This window comes from Chelonoidis abingdonii, chromosome 25, assembly GCF_003597395.2.
Source record: "Chelonoidis abingdonii isolate Lonesome George chromosome 25, CheloAbing_2.0, whole genome shotgun sequence".
Lineage (NCBI taxonomy): Eukaryota > Metazoa > Chordata > Testudines > Testudinidae > Chelonoidis > Chelonoidis abingdonii.
In genome coordinates, this window is record NC_133793.1 from 20,167,431 (window position 1) to 20,182,271 (window position 14,841).

At 46.0% G+C, this 14,841-nt stretch overlaps 1 protein-coding gene across 2 annotated transcripts in view; it reads right to left on the reverse strand.

The window, feature by feature from the left end:
* KDM1A (lysine demethylase 1A) overlaps positions 1-14,841 on the reverse strand; it is a 156,906-nt gene that overhangs the window by 134,051 nt on the left and 8,014 nt on the right. The gene's annotated exons all lie outside the window — the stretch shown is intronic.

The following is a 14,841-nucleotide window of genomic DNA, read 5'->3' on the forward strand; positions in this document are numbered from 1 at the left end:
GACCTCCTCACTAAAAAACACAAGCCACAAATTAAGATGAACAAGTGAATACTGTATGAGATGACATTCAAGAAAGTAACTTATTTAAAGGCAGGAGACTAGGCAGCTTCACTTAGAGGAATGCTTGACAGGAAACTGTGTCAATGAACATCATACACTACAGATTTAGGGTTTTTTTTAAAAAGGGCTTTTTCAACATCAAGTTGAGAATAGGACCTCACTGACAGAGATACGCATGCATGTGAAGGAATGCTGGCAGGATGATTAGCTCACTAAAGATGGAACTCACACATCTTTGAGATTAGATAACTTTTGCATCTCTCTTGTAATGCTCAGAAAAAGATAGGAAGGAATTTAGGATACAACTGCAGCATCGCTTCATCCCTATAAAACTTGATATAAGATGATCAGTCACTCTAAGTAGCTCACTCTGTTATCTGAAGTTAGTCAGCAAGGAAATTACCTTCCACATAAGAAACTGATGCTCACAGACACGGAGTGACTCAAAAGGAGCTTTGTCAAAACCATGAATATCACAACACCGGGAGCTTTCAGGTGTGTCAGATTCACTTGCGCTTGACAAAGGTCAATGCAGATCTTACCATATCTTCTTTGGACTTCTGAAAAATCAAAATTGCTGTTAGAAGAACTAGGATATTTGCCAATAAGCTAGACTTGGAAAAATGAAGATTATGGCTGTAAAGGAAGCATTTGGGGGCTGCTTACACCACACTGCAAGCCTTTTACATTCACAAAACTCAAAGTCCTTCTGGCAGATCCCTTTAAAACTAAGATAATTTCCAAGGTGCTAAAATAGTGTCATTCATAAAAACATTAACACAAAGTTAAAAGAAGTTAGAATGGGCTACACTCTTACCAGCAGAGAAAGGCAGCTCAAAATGTAGAGATTTGGCTTTTTAGGTTGACACTTGCTCAGAAACATCATGCCTCTTGGGTCTCTACTGTTCTGGAATCCATTCTGTCTGTATCCAGCCCAGGCCCCTAACAGCAACAGAGGGTTCCACCACTGAGTCCGCAGGAATCCAACTGAAATTCACCATCTTCTTACTGGACTATAGATAGTTCCCCCCCAGTCACTTCCTACCATATCTTTTGGAGCTGTAGTTGAGGCACTGTCAGGGTCTCTGGGCTTCTTGGCACATCAGTTCCCGGTAACTCTGATCCCCCTCTGGCGTTCAGTGGCACTTGGGCATCAGCCTGAGTCTCTGCAGCTCCGGCTTCCATGGTGAGGGGTTTCAGCTGCTCTGGGGCTGCCAGCAAGGAGCATCCTTCCTCCACAAAGGTCAACACAGAATGAGCTGGGCTACTCTCTTTTATACTAGTGCTGCACCTGGAGTATGCCCAGCAGGGATGTGGATGTGTGTCTTCCTCAGCCCACAGTGAGGAGTTAATCCTTCCCCATCCAGGGTGTAGTGAGTTCATGCCTAACACTCTCCCCTTTAAGAAACTGGGGGCTTTTCCTCTCCCCCACCACACCTATCCTCAAGAAAAAAATAAAAAAATAAAAAAATTCAGTGTTGGCATGCACCTTCCCAAGGCGATGTAGTACCTGAAAGTCATACGGCTGTAGGGCAAGATAGCACCACATGATCTGCAGGTTGGTGTCCTTCATGCTATTTAACCAGCGCAGGGACACGAGGGCAGTATCCAATCAGAATGTATTTCCTAACAGATAATATTACAGATGTCAATGGCACACTTAACGGCCAAAGCCTCCTCAATAGCTGAATATGGACTTGCGACTTAGGTACAGCACAAGGTGTTCTTCCCTGGCAACTTCCTGTGACAATTCAGTCCCAAGGCCCACTTTGAAGCGTCTGTCTGTAAAATGAAGGATTTCCAGAAATATGGATGTATCAAGACTGGTCCTCTTATCAGTTTTTTCAACATCCAAAGGGTTGTCTCATACTCAGTGGACTATTGGACACTCTGGGGTTGTGAGTTTCTAGTTAAGTCTGTCAGGGGCTGCCCAGGTCACGAAGTCTGGGACGAAACAATGATAATATCTGGTTAGGGCAAGGAATTGCTGCACCTGCTTCTTCGTTGTAAGGGTGGGCCAATCTCGCAGGGTCTGTACCTTCTTGACCAGGAGGCTGCAGTTGTCCCCCGCCCATGGTCTATCCCAAGTACATCACCTTGCTCCGTCCAAGGTTGCATTTTGAGGGGTTTGCCATGAGTCCAGTGTCCTTAAGAGCTTGGAGCACACTGGATAGGTGATGGAGATGGTCTTCCCAAAAGATATTGTACATGACAATGTCGTCGATGGGAGTGGTAATAGAAAACTCCTAGTGTGTGTAAAAATCAATGGTAAAAGCTCACTTAGGGAAAATTACAGCTTCTAACATCACTTTAGTTAAAGCAGATCTTGTCAAAGAGGAAGCTTACTGGATGAAAAAGCAAATATAATCCTCTGAGCTTACTGTAAATATTCTTTAGCCAGAATCCACCTTGAATGAAATGGTACTGAACATAAGGTTATAGCTGGTATATGGAAGTTACTGCCTATAGATCTTTGGATTAATATCATCCCCAAAGCTTTATTCAGTCAAGTTAATATCATGAACCAGTCAGAGGAAATGAAAGATCCCTGGTCTGTTTGTATTAGGGGCAATGACTTGCCTATGGAGGGTTTCTCCAAATGTTTGTCTGAGGAAGACAGCCCTTTGTCTGTGCAGAAAAGCAGTTTATATGTGAATGAAGTTTCTGAACATCTGCCTGAGTGAATCTGGAATTAGATGATGCACAGAGAACTCATTGATCAGGAAAATGACTCTCTAGAGCAGATTAAAGTTGATGGCCAGGTTAAACGCTACTTGAGGGAGAAAAGGGTAGATTCTTGATGGGTGATGTATTGATGGCAAGTAAAGCTTGTGAAAGTAAGCCTGAACAAGGTAAAAGTTATTTGCTTAAGGCAGCTCAATAGGATGAGCCATTATCTGTGGAGAATAGCAGTTTATCTGTTGGGAGTGGCAACTTGCCTGTTAAGGAACCTGTCCCACTTTCCAAATATATGTCTGAAATCAGCCATGGGTGCTGGGACAAATGAAAGAATATCTCCAATTGTTTGTCTGTTAAGAAGAGCAGTGTGTCTGTTCCAAAAGTGTCTCTTCCTAGCTATTTGTGAAGCAGACAGAAGAAGCACATCAACCTATGATGGCTGAAAATTTATCAGTTGTATAAGAATTGATTCTGGGTTTAAGTGAAACCCAGGAAGAGTCTGTTATTGCTCACGAAAATATTCCTTTGGAGCAAGTCCTAGCTGAAGAGGGTAAGAGCAGAATTTCTGTGAAAGATGGATTGTTGCTTAAAGAAGCTCCTAAGGAAAAGAATCCTCATGGTAGTTTTTGCAAGCAGTTTGCTGTAATTGAAGGGTGTGGAAGTGAATTACCATATATACTCGTTAATAAGCTGAATATTTTGGTAAAAAAAGTGACGCATCAAAGAGTGGGGGTCGGCTTATAAACGGGTCAGCTTATAAATGGGTCTACACCAAAATTTGATTATTTTAAACTCTGTGGAATCATTGAATTAATATCTAATTCACTGTTGTTTTGTTTGCCTGCAGACGCGCCAAGTAAACAAAACGTCCTGCCAGCAGCTTACCCTGACAGGCCGGGAGCCAAAGTTTGCCGACCCATTTATTGATGTCAATACTGCAGCCTTTTAAAGTTGCAACGGCTTTGTTTAGTGGACTAGACTGGCTTGAAATGGACCACATAAGTCTCGAGCCAATATGAAAATATAACGTGCACAGTCGACGGAATGTCTAATAAAAGTCAAATAGCCTGTTATCCACACAGACATGCCAATCTACAGGGTTGCTTTGAAATAAAGAATAATAATAATTTGACAGTGATAAAGCATGTGACATTCCTATATAAAGTCCTACAAAATCTATAATAGTCTATTTTCACACTAGTATTTAAAATGAATGGTGAAATCAAAAGAAAAAGGTCTTATGCAGCATTCAAACTTAAATTTGCTGAATATGCAGAAGCAAACAATAATTGCGCTGCTGCTCGTAGATTCTGTATCAATGAGATGTAAGAGAATGGCGAAAAAACAAACAACACTAAAAGACATGCAAAGAAGCAAGAAAAAATGTCCAATGGGCAGTTCATCTCCTGAGCTAGAGAAAGATCTCAATAACTGGGTTGTTGAATGTCGACAAAATGGGTACGTTGTCACTAGAACTGGAATTTGTGCCCTGCAAATGTCAAAAGATGACAAATACAGGTCAGTAAACCCATCAATGTTTGTTGCATCAGCGGGTTGGTGTACTTGCTTCATGAACTGTCATGGTCTCTGTCTTTGTCAGTGAACAAGGATAGCGCAAAAGCTGCCTAGAGATCTGGAAGGAAAAAAAATCGAATCTTTCCGAAGGTTTATTATAAAATATCGAAAGGAATATGCATTTGAACTGTTACAAATAGGAAATATGGACATAACACCAATGACATTCGAACTCCCGAGCAGCAGAACGGTAACCGGTGTTGGTGAAAAAACTGTTGTAATTAAAACCACTGGCCATGAACAAATCCATTTTACCATGGTTTTATCATGTCTGGCAAATGGATCAAAGCTTCCTCTTGTTATTTTTAAAAGAGAAACTCTTGCCTAAAAACATGAAATTTCCTGCTGACGTCATCGTATGTGAACACGAAAAGGGATGGATGAAAGTGGGACTGTTGAATCGCTGGAAAAACTGTGGAATAAGACAGGCTTTGGAGCTCTGCTCCAGCTCCAGGCAAAAACCTGCAGCTCCACTGCTCTGGAGCTGCTCTGTGCTCCAGCTCCAGCCTCCACTCTAAAGTCCTGGAACAAGAGACTAGGAGCACTTTTCAAGAAACCTGCTATGCTCGTTTGGGACATGTTCAGGGCCACAAGATGGATGAGGTGAAAAATGTGGCCAAAAATATGAAAACTACTTTGGCTGTAATACCTGGAGGCTTAACTTCAATTCTACAACCACTTGATGCCTGCCTGAACAAAGCCTTTAAAGACAGGCTAAGCAAAATGTGGTCTGAATGGATGTGCTCAGGCATGGTGACGTTGACAAAAGGCGGGATCTTATGAAGCCCGAAATCAATCTGGTCACCCAGTGGATCAAGGACACATAGGTGTCCATTCCCTCAGAAACGGTAGAAAAATCATTTAGGAAATGCTGTATCATCAATGCACTCGACAGGTCAGAAGATGATGCCATATTAGATGACACAACAGAGGCTGATGACGAGAAGGAATCTGAGTCTCAAGATAACCCTGCTGACATCTACAATGACAATGCAGGTGCAGCTGTGACTGAAGCCAAGTTTAATGAACTGTTTGGTGAATCAGAGACTGATTCAGACTTTGAAGGATTTAAAGACTTTAAACAGTCTCATAAGAATGGTCGTACTGGGTCAGACCAAAGGTCCATCTAGCCCAGTGTCCTGTCTACTGACAGTGGCCAATACCAGTTGCTTCAGAGTGAGCGAACCTAACGGGTAATGATCAAATGATCTCTCTCCTGCCATTCATCTCCACCCTCTGACAAACAGAGGCTAAGGACACCATTCCTTACCCCTCCTGGCTAATAGCTATTAATGGACTTAACCTCCATGAATTTATCCAGTTCTCTTTTAAACGCTGTTTAAACGCAATTCCCATTGGCTGGGAACGGCAAACCCGCAGACACTGGGAGCTGAGGGGCTCCGTACCTGCAGACGCTCCAAGTAAACAAAATGTCCTGACCCGCCAGTGGCTTACCCCAACGGGCTGGGAGCCAAAGTTTGCCAACCCCTGAAATATAGGGCAGCTTATGAAAAAGTCATACAGTTTTTGGTATTTTTACCTAACCATCTTGGGGGGGGGGAGGGGTCAGCTTATAAACGAATGGGCTAATGAACAAGTATATACAGTAATAGATGTAGATCAGGATGAATTTCTGTCCATAGTAGGCAACAGTTTATTTGTTGAGATATTTGATTCAGTTCTTAAGAGCCAGAATTTTTCTGTCGAAAATGGATCCACTTTGCTTTAGAAAGACCCAGTGTGAACAATTTAGAGAAGGTGTCAGATGGAATGAAAACTGTCAGGGAATTTGAACAGCCCTATGATGACCAAGTGGCTGTGCTTGACCAGCTTGCTGGCGAGATAATGTTGCTGGAAGATGGATGTCTCCATACTGATTCTTTGAGTCTGTCTCAGGTTCAGAGGGAAGACTGGGAAGCTGAATCTGCAGAGCAGGACAGCCGTGCAGTTAATCTCTCAAGAATACCAGGGGATGGTAGGCAGACCCATCTCTAGACACTTTGGATATGTCTTGTAAACTCTTAGTGGACTTAATATCTAATTCCATGTGAAAGCAGAAGTTGGTAATGGAAGAACAAAAGAATTTTAAGTCTAACATGCTGGTGAAAATGGATGGCATCTCTTTAAGACAGAGTCCAGCCTTGGTAAAAATCTGAAAACAATTCCATTACCTAGTAAACAAGCTAATATCTGTGTTGATGCAAATTACCTGGATGATGGGGGGAGAAAGACTGACCCATTGCTGTTAGCAGAGAGGACACACCTAATCAGCCAATGGATTTTGTTAAGGAAGAAAGCTCAGAATTTGACCCTCCAGGACAGGGAAGAAAGGAAAAACTTTATCCTACTAATGGGTTAACCCTAAAATGCCAAAAACCCCAATGGTATTAAGCCAAAGGCATGGCATGGCAAAAATGCTTGTAAATGTACACTTGATAGATTTGATGTTAATATTAATGCTAAATTTAACTCATGACTGATACCAAAAACTGTAAAAATGTACAATGCACATGATCTTTAAAAAAAACCTCGAACACGTTAAGAGTGATACATAAGAACACACTATGTTAAAAGGTCTTGTGATACTGATATTTCAAAGTTAATGCTTGTAACCAGTTTTGGAACTTTTCACAGCAGAGAAGGCATTACCCACCTAATTTGCATTGTGAAAAGGGAAACTGAGACAAACCACCACTTTGCTTTCAGGGTTAAATGTGAAGATACCTACACTACAGAGAACATTAATATCTACATTGACAATGTTAATTGGATTCCAAACACTTGCCGAAGTTTCTACAGATAAATTAGCTATTTTCATGTGGTCTTTGCAAGATCACATGACACACAGGAATTACGCTGCAAGAACAGATCCAATCCACTATTGGCCTAACCAAGTTTTACCTTGGGATCGTAAAGAAATTCAATATTGTTACTTCCAAAATAAACCTTACAAAGAAGCCTGTTTTAATCAAACATGATTTTGATGAACCATTTCTGTTATACACTGATACTTCTAATATTGAATTAGAAGCTGTAGTAATACAGAACCAAGAATGGGAAGTTCCTATGATGTATTCAGCAGTATACATCATGGGGAACCCTTCCTGCATCAGTCTTCTGTTGGGGGTGTGACATTATCTGATTAAAATATGACCACATAGATCATGGTTGCTATCGCTTTTATATAATTGCAACAAATCTGGTACAAAGCATGTCAAGTAAGGTGTCTATGGAAAGGTTAAAATTTGCTGAATATGATTATGCTATTTGTATGGATGTATCATTTTTGTATCTGAAGTTGTGAATATTAACTATGTACCTGTATTTCAAATGTTTGCTCATGTGGTAGCACCCATAAGGTATTTAGCCAGCACATTGTAAAGGAACTCTTCAAGCTGAGTGGCCCATCAAAGAACACAACTCACAATGGACCATAGGAGAAGCCTATCTACACTTAATGGACTTTCCTGTAAACGTTCTATCTAGAGGATGGGTGATGATTCCTATTATGATATGGTTGAGTTCAGGATCCTGACAAAAGGAAGAAAGGAGAGGAGCAGAATACAGACCTTGGACTTCAGAAAAGTACACTTTGACTCTCTCTGGGAAATGATAGGCAGGATCCACTGAGAGGCTAATATGAGGGGGAAAGGAGTCCAGGAGAGCTGGCTGTATTTTAAAGAGCCTTATTGAGGGCACAGGAACAAACCATCATGATGTACAGAAAGAATAGCAAATATGGCTGGCGATCACCTTGGCTTAACAGAGAAATCTTCGGTGAGTTTAAACACAAAAAGGAAGCTTACAAGAAGTGGAAACTTGGACAGATGACTAGGAAGGAGTATAAAAATATTGCTCAAACATAAAGAAGTGCAATCAGGAAGGCCAAAGCTCAACTGGAGTTGCAGCTAGCAAAGGATGTGAAGAGTAACAAGAAGGGTTTTTAAAGGTATGTTAGCAACAAGTAGGTGGGCAGGGAAAGTGTGGGCCCCTTACTGAATGAGGGAGGCAACCTAGTGACAGAGGATGTGGGAAAAACTGATGTACTCAATGCTTCCCCCCCCGTCTTCATGAACAAGGTCAGCTCCCAGACTACTGCACTGGGATAGCACAGTACGGGGAGGAGGTGACCAGCCTTCTGTGGAGAAAAGTGGTTCAGGACTATTTAGAAAAGCTGGACGAGCACAAGTCCATGGGGCTGGATGCACTACATCCAAGGGTGATAAAGGGAGTTGGTGGATGTGATTGCAGAGCCATTGGCCATTATCTTTGAAAACTCACGGCAATTGAGGGAGGTCCCGGATGACTGGAAAAAGGCTACCGTAGTGCCCATCTTTAAAAAAGGGAAGGAGGAGGATCTGGGGAACTAAAGGCCAGTCAGCCTCACCTCAGTCCTGGAAAAACCATGGAGCAGGTCCTCAAGGAATCAATTTTGAAGCACTTAGGGGAGAGGAAAGTGATCAGGAACAGTTAGCTTGGATTCACCAAGGGCAAGTCATGCCTGACTAACATAATTGTCTTCTATGACAAGATAACTGGCTCTGTGGATGAGAGGAAAGCAGTGGACATGTTATTCCTTGACTTTAGCAAAGGTTTTGATATGGTCTGCCACAGTATTCTTGCCAACAAGTTAAAGAAGTATGGGTTGGATGAATGAACTTTAAGGTGGACAGAAAGTTGGCTAGATCATCGGGTAGTAATCAATGGCTCCATGTCTAGTTGGCAGCCAGTATCAAGCGGAGTGCCCCAAGGGCTGGTCCTGGAGCTGGTCTTGTTCAGTATCTTCATTAGTGATCTGGACGATGGCGTGGATTGCACCCTCAGCACGTTTGCAGATGACACTAAACTGGGAGGAGTGGTAGACATGCTGGAGGGTAGACACAGGCTACAGAGGGACCAAGACGAATTAGAGGATTGGAACAAAAGAAATCTGATGAGGTTCAACAAGGACAAGAGTAGAGTCCTGCACTTAGAATGGAAAAATTCCATGCACTGCTATAGGCTGGGGACTGACTGGCTAAGAGGCAGTTCTACACAAAAGGACCTGGGGATTACAATGGATGAGAAGCTGGATGAGAGTCAACAGTGTGCCCTTGTTGCCAAGAAGGCTAACAGAATATTGGGCAGCATTAGTAGGAGCATTGCCAGCAGATGAAGGGAAGTGATCATTCCTCTCTACTCAGCATTAGTGAGGCCACATCTGGAATATTGAGTCCAGTTTTGCCCCCCCACAGAAAGGATGTGGACAAATCAGATGGAGTGCAACGAAAATGATTAAGGGGCTTGAGAATTGAGGGAACTGGATTTATTTAGTCTGCAGAAGGCGGGGGAGAAAAGGAGCTGATAGCAGCCTTCAACTATCTGAACGGGGTTTCAAAGAGATAGATCTAGGCTGTTCTCAGTGGTGACAGATGACAGAACAAGGAGTGATGGTCTGAAGTTGCAGTGAGGGAGGTCTAGGTTGGATATTAGGAAAAACTATTTCACTAGGAGGGCGGTGAAGCACTGGCATGGGTTCCCTAGGAAGGTGGTGGAATCTTCAACCTTAGAGGTTTTTAAGGCCCAGCTTTACAAAGCCCTGGCTGGAATGATTTAATTGGGGTTGGTCCTGCTTTGAGCAGGGGGTTGGACTACATGACCTCCTGCAGTCTCTTCCAACCCTAATCTTCTGTGATTCTATGACTAAGCAAAACATGCATGGACATGTGACTTGCCCATGTGACTCAAAACTCCATCTTGGTACCTGTAATTTTCCACAAACTAGAACAATAGGTTTCCCTTCATTTGGCAGAAGGTATAAAAGGCCCTGGAATCATCTCCATTTTGCCTCTTTCCTGTTCTGATCTCTGGACTATAAACTTGTACTAACTTGGTGCACAGAGCATTCTAACCAAGGGACTCAGGACTTTCCAATGATTTGGAAGCAACCAGAGACTTGTCTTAAGCCAGCAGTTTATTCCATCACTTCTACAAGCCTAATCTGAGAATTTTGCATTTATTGTAAGTATTTGATTCCTTTAACCAATTTTAACTCTCATCTTTCTTTCTATTTTATAAATAAACCTTTAGACATTAGCTACTAAAGAATTGGCAACAGCATGATTATTGGGTAAGATCTGAATCGTATATTGACGGGTATGTGGCTGGTCCTTTAGGATCAGAAGAACCCTTTTGTTTGATTAAATTGATTTTAAATAATCACTCATCATTAAGTTTAGTGTCTGGGTGCTGAATCCAGGACTGGAATACCTAAGGAGGCTGCATTTCTGACTTCACGTTAGCTAGGGTGGTGAGACAGAAGTTTAGTTTTGTTGCTGGTTTAGTATGTCTCATGGAAGAATAACCAGCAGTTATGGAGTGTCTGCCCTTTTTCCCAGCAGCCTCTCATGAATTTGGTATTCTCAGTTGTGACCCACGGAGGCATGGTGACATGGCTCCTTGGAGCTAAGATCAAAGTGCAGTGTCTGTTCTTACCAGTTTAATTTCTTCAAATGGACATCTGCAAACCATTGTTCTGAAAATGGAATCTCCTGCAGCTATTTTTGAAAAAAATTGATGCTGCCCTACAGATCTATGCTTCTGCTGAAGCTGATTTGCATATGCACTGCACTGCTGAAACCCAGAAAGAACTCTCTCTTTCTTCTTTTCTTTCAGCTACACCCTCATCGACCGCTGCTGTTCCTGTGTCCCCCACATTCCAGAAAACCCAACGGAAGCCTGGCCCAAAGACCCGGACCACCAGCAAGGATGAAAACATCAGGAGCTGGCAGAAAAAAAAAAAACCCCGGCGGGCTCCTCTACAGGAAGATTGAGCAGCAGAAGGCCAGCTCTTCGGGACCTCACATCCAGGAGCAAGAACGTCTCGACAGCTCTTCAGGAGGAGGACCCCAGAAGATCCTCACCTGCTTCCCAGGTCCAGGATGCTGAACACTACCCTGCTGCCCCCGAGAAGGATGGCACTAGCGGAGCCCTCCCGAGGATCCAGGACCGGGATGCTGACGGGTGCCCCGCTGAGAAGGTCACCGCTGGAGGAGCCCTCCCACCGACTGAGGACCAGGATGCTGATGGCCGCCTTGCCAGGAAGGATGCCACTGGAGAAGCCCCCCAGGTGACCAAAGACCGGCATGCTGATCGCCGCCCCGCCAGGAGAGATGCAGCCAGAGGAGCCCCCCAGATGACTGAGGACCAAGAGGCTGATCACCACCCCTCGGGGAAGGATGCCGTCGGAGAAGCCCCCCAGACGACCCAGAACCAGGATGCTGATTGCCGTCCCGCCGGGAATGATGCCATCGGAGGAGCCCCCCAGATGACCCAGAACCAGGATGCCGAGCGCTGCTCCGCTGTTCCAGAAAGGGATGCTCCAGAAGAAACAACCTCCTCAACCCGAGACTCTGAAACTTCTTACCACCCGCCTGCTCGAAGGGGAATGGACTCCAGAACCCTGGATCTCAATGCCACACGCTGTCCTTCTGGACAAAGACATCGTGGCCAGTGAGTCCAGCACACCCCCAGGAGCGACTTCACCTCCTCAAGCTTCTCCACCAGACCCAGAGGAATCACCTGGTGAGTCTGCAGGCACAACAGGGGTCCACCCCACAGAGGGTGAGGGGGGGGGGACGACCACATCTACCTCCAGTATCCACTCCCTACAGGACTCCTCCTCTGCCCTTCTGCCTCCCCGTCCACGGAGTCCAGACCCTCGGGGCCCTCAGCAAGCATGCTCGCAAGACCTACAACAAACTGATTGCTTTCCGGTGTAGCCGCTGTAATGCCCCCTTCGAACCTCAAAAGAAATGCAAGTACCATCACGCCACATGCAAAGGACCCCTCACGATCACAAAGGTGATGCTGATGTCCTGCAGGCTCCAACTCCGACCCCCACCGATAGTCCGGCTTCAGCACCCCAATCAGCATCCCCACCGTCACGGCAGGCAAGGGGGGAACCAACTGCTAAGCGAGGAAAGCGCAACCCCTGCCTCGAGGACTGATGATGCCACCAAAAGGACCAGCCCCATCTCCAGAATCCTCATGCTGGACCCTGCTGTGAAGAGGATCACTGCCACCTCCCAGGTCAACAACTTCACCAGACGCCTCAGCGACTTCATACAAAACATCCGGCGTGACACGACCACGAGACTGTGCAGTGCTCCCCCACAGGCAACCTCATGTTGCCCTGCCATTGCCATAGGAGCAACTAACACCGCACCCCAGGCCACATGGCGGGACCCAGCTGACGGAGGAGCCTCCCACAGCCCCCGGTTTCCACGGCCGGACCCCGCCCCCGGGAGACCCAACACCCCCTCCAAGGTTACCCAACGAGCTTCCAACTGCCAAAAAACCCATGTCCCACCGAGGACCCCTCACCCAGATACCACTTGCAGACAACGGGATACTACCTGCAGAAGATCTCAAACCATCCCCAATGCTTCCAAACAGAGCCATGCCCCCACAAAGCCCAGCACCAGTGCTTCCAGAACTCCACTTCCTCCTGGAAGATCCAGCGCTGGCTCGGAGACACCGAGAGCGGCCCCCCCGCCACATCAGGACCCCCGCCTCAGGACCCACCCGAACACTGCTCCCTAGGTTGAGGAACAAGAAGACCAGCACCTGAACCCATGGAGACACCGCAGCAGGAGGAACGATGGCCAAAAGTGAGGGTTGCCACATCATGGCAATCTGCCTGGGTGGGAGAACTGGCAAAGGCCGAGGACTTCGAGACCTTCAACTGCCTGACGGACAGACTGACTGCAGAACTCTCTGCAGAAATTGCTGCCAGAAGGAGGGAACCCCAGGAGACCTCAAAGGCCACACGCAGATTCCCCGCACTGGGTTGTAACAACACCGCCAGAGAAGGCAGGAGAGGGCACGTCGGCCACCGCTACGATCCAGCGGCTGCATCCCATATACAGAAACTGTACAGGATGAACCGGCCAAAAGCCATGAGGGAGATCCTTGACATGACATCCTCATATTGTGCCATCCAGCCAGAGAGACTCCACTCCTACCTCAAGGACGTGTTCGATAACGAGGCTCAGACCGACTTGTGACGCCCGGAGTGCCTTCTCCCGCTACCCCAGATCGACCTCACTGAAGATCTGGAGCGAGATTTTCCCCTCAGGAGGTGCAGGCAAGGCTGACAAGGACCAAAAACACCACCCCTGGAAAAGGTGGCATCTGCTACTACCTGCTGAGGAAGCGAGACCCAGGCTGCTTGGTGCTTGCTGCCATCTTCACCAAGTGCAAGAAGTTCCATCGCGTTCCTCGTTCTTGGAAAAAGTCCATGACTGTCCTCATTCACAAAAAAGGGTACCGAGACGACCCCGGCAGCTGGAGGCCCATCTCCCTCTGCTCCTCCATCTACAAGCTGTATGCTAGCTGCCTCGCGGCAAGGATCACAGAGTGGTCAATTTGCGGGGGCACTGTCAGTTCAGTCCAGAAGGGCTTCATATCCTCCGAAGGATGCTACGAGCATAACTTCCTCCTTCAGACGGCCATCCAGGAGGTCCAAGAGGCAGTACGTTGTAGCATGGCTCGACCTGACCAATGCCTTCGGGTCCATACCCCATCACCACATATTCGCCACCCTGGGAGAGTTCGGGATGCCAGCTACCTTCATCCAGATCCTCCAGGACCTCTATAAAGACTGCACCACCACCATCCGTGCCACGGACGGAGAGATGGACGCCATCCCCATCCGCCGTGGCGTGAAACAAGGATGCCCCCTCAGTCCCATCATTTTCAACCTGGCCATGGAACCGCTCATCCGAGCCATCTCCAATGGCCCGACCGGCTTCGACCTGCATGACAAGAAAATCAGCATTCTGGCCTACGTGGACGATCTGGCCCTGGTCGCCGACAGCTCGGAAAGCCTCCAGTAAATGCTCAAAGTCACCAGCCAAGCCGCCGAGTGGATGGGCCTGCATTTCAACCCCAAAAAGTGCGCCTCCCTGCACGTTGATGGTGGCACCAGGGAGCTGGCCCGGCCTTCGCGGTTCCTTATCCAGTGCGAGTCCATGACCTCCCTTGAAGGGGGAGAGATATACCAACACCTCGGCACACTCACAGGAGTCCGCATCCGGCAGACCCCCTTTAATAATCTTTGTAGCCTTTCCATCTCTCCTTTGTGTTTTTCCATCTCTCGTTTGTGCGTGGCCTCGTCTCTGGCCATTTGTGTTTTGAGAAGCTCTATTTGTTTGTCCATTGTTTCCAGCTGTGCTGTTTCTGGCTTTCGTGACATTGTGGTTCCTGGTTTCTTGTGTTGGGGTGCCCTCTGGTGGTTATTGTCTGAACTGCTGGATCTTGGCTGTCTCCTGGAGTCTGCCTAACAACTCGTTTTTCTTCTTCTTGGTACTCTTTTGATATGTAAAGTAACCAAAACAAAAGCCACTTTATTTACCTGTGTGTGTTTGCTGGGTATTTGACTCTCAATGGGAGTGCTATTGTTTAACAAAAGACCCTTAATGTCTTTTAATGGTTCCTTGCTAAAAATGCAAGCCAAGCTGAGCAGAAGAGAAACAGAAAAAAAAA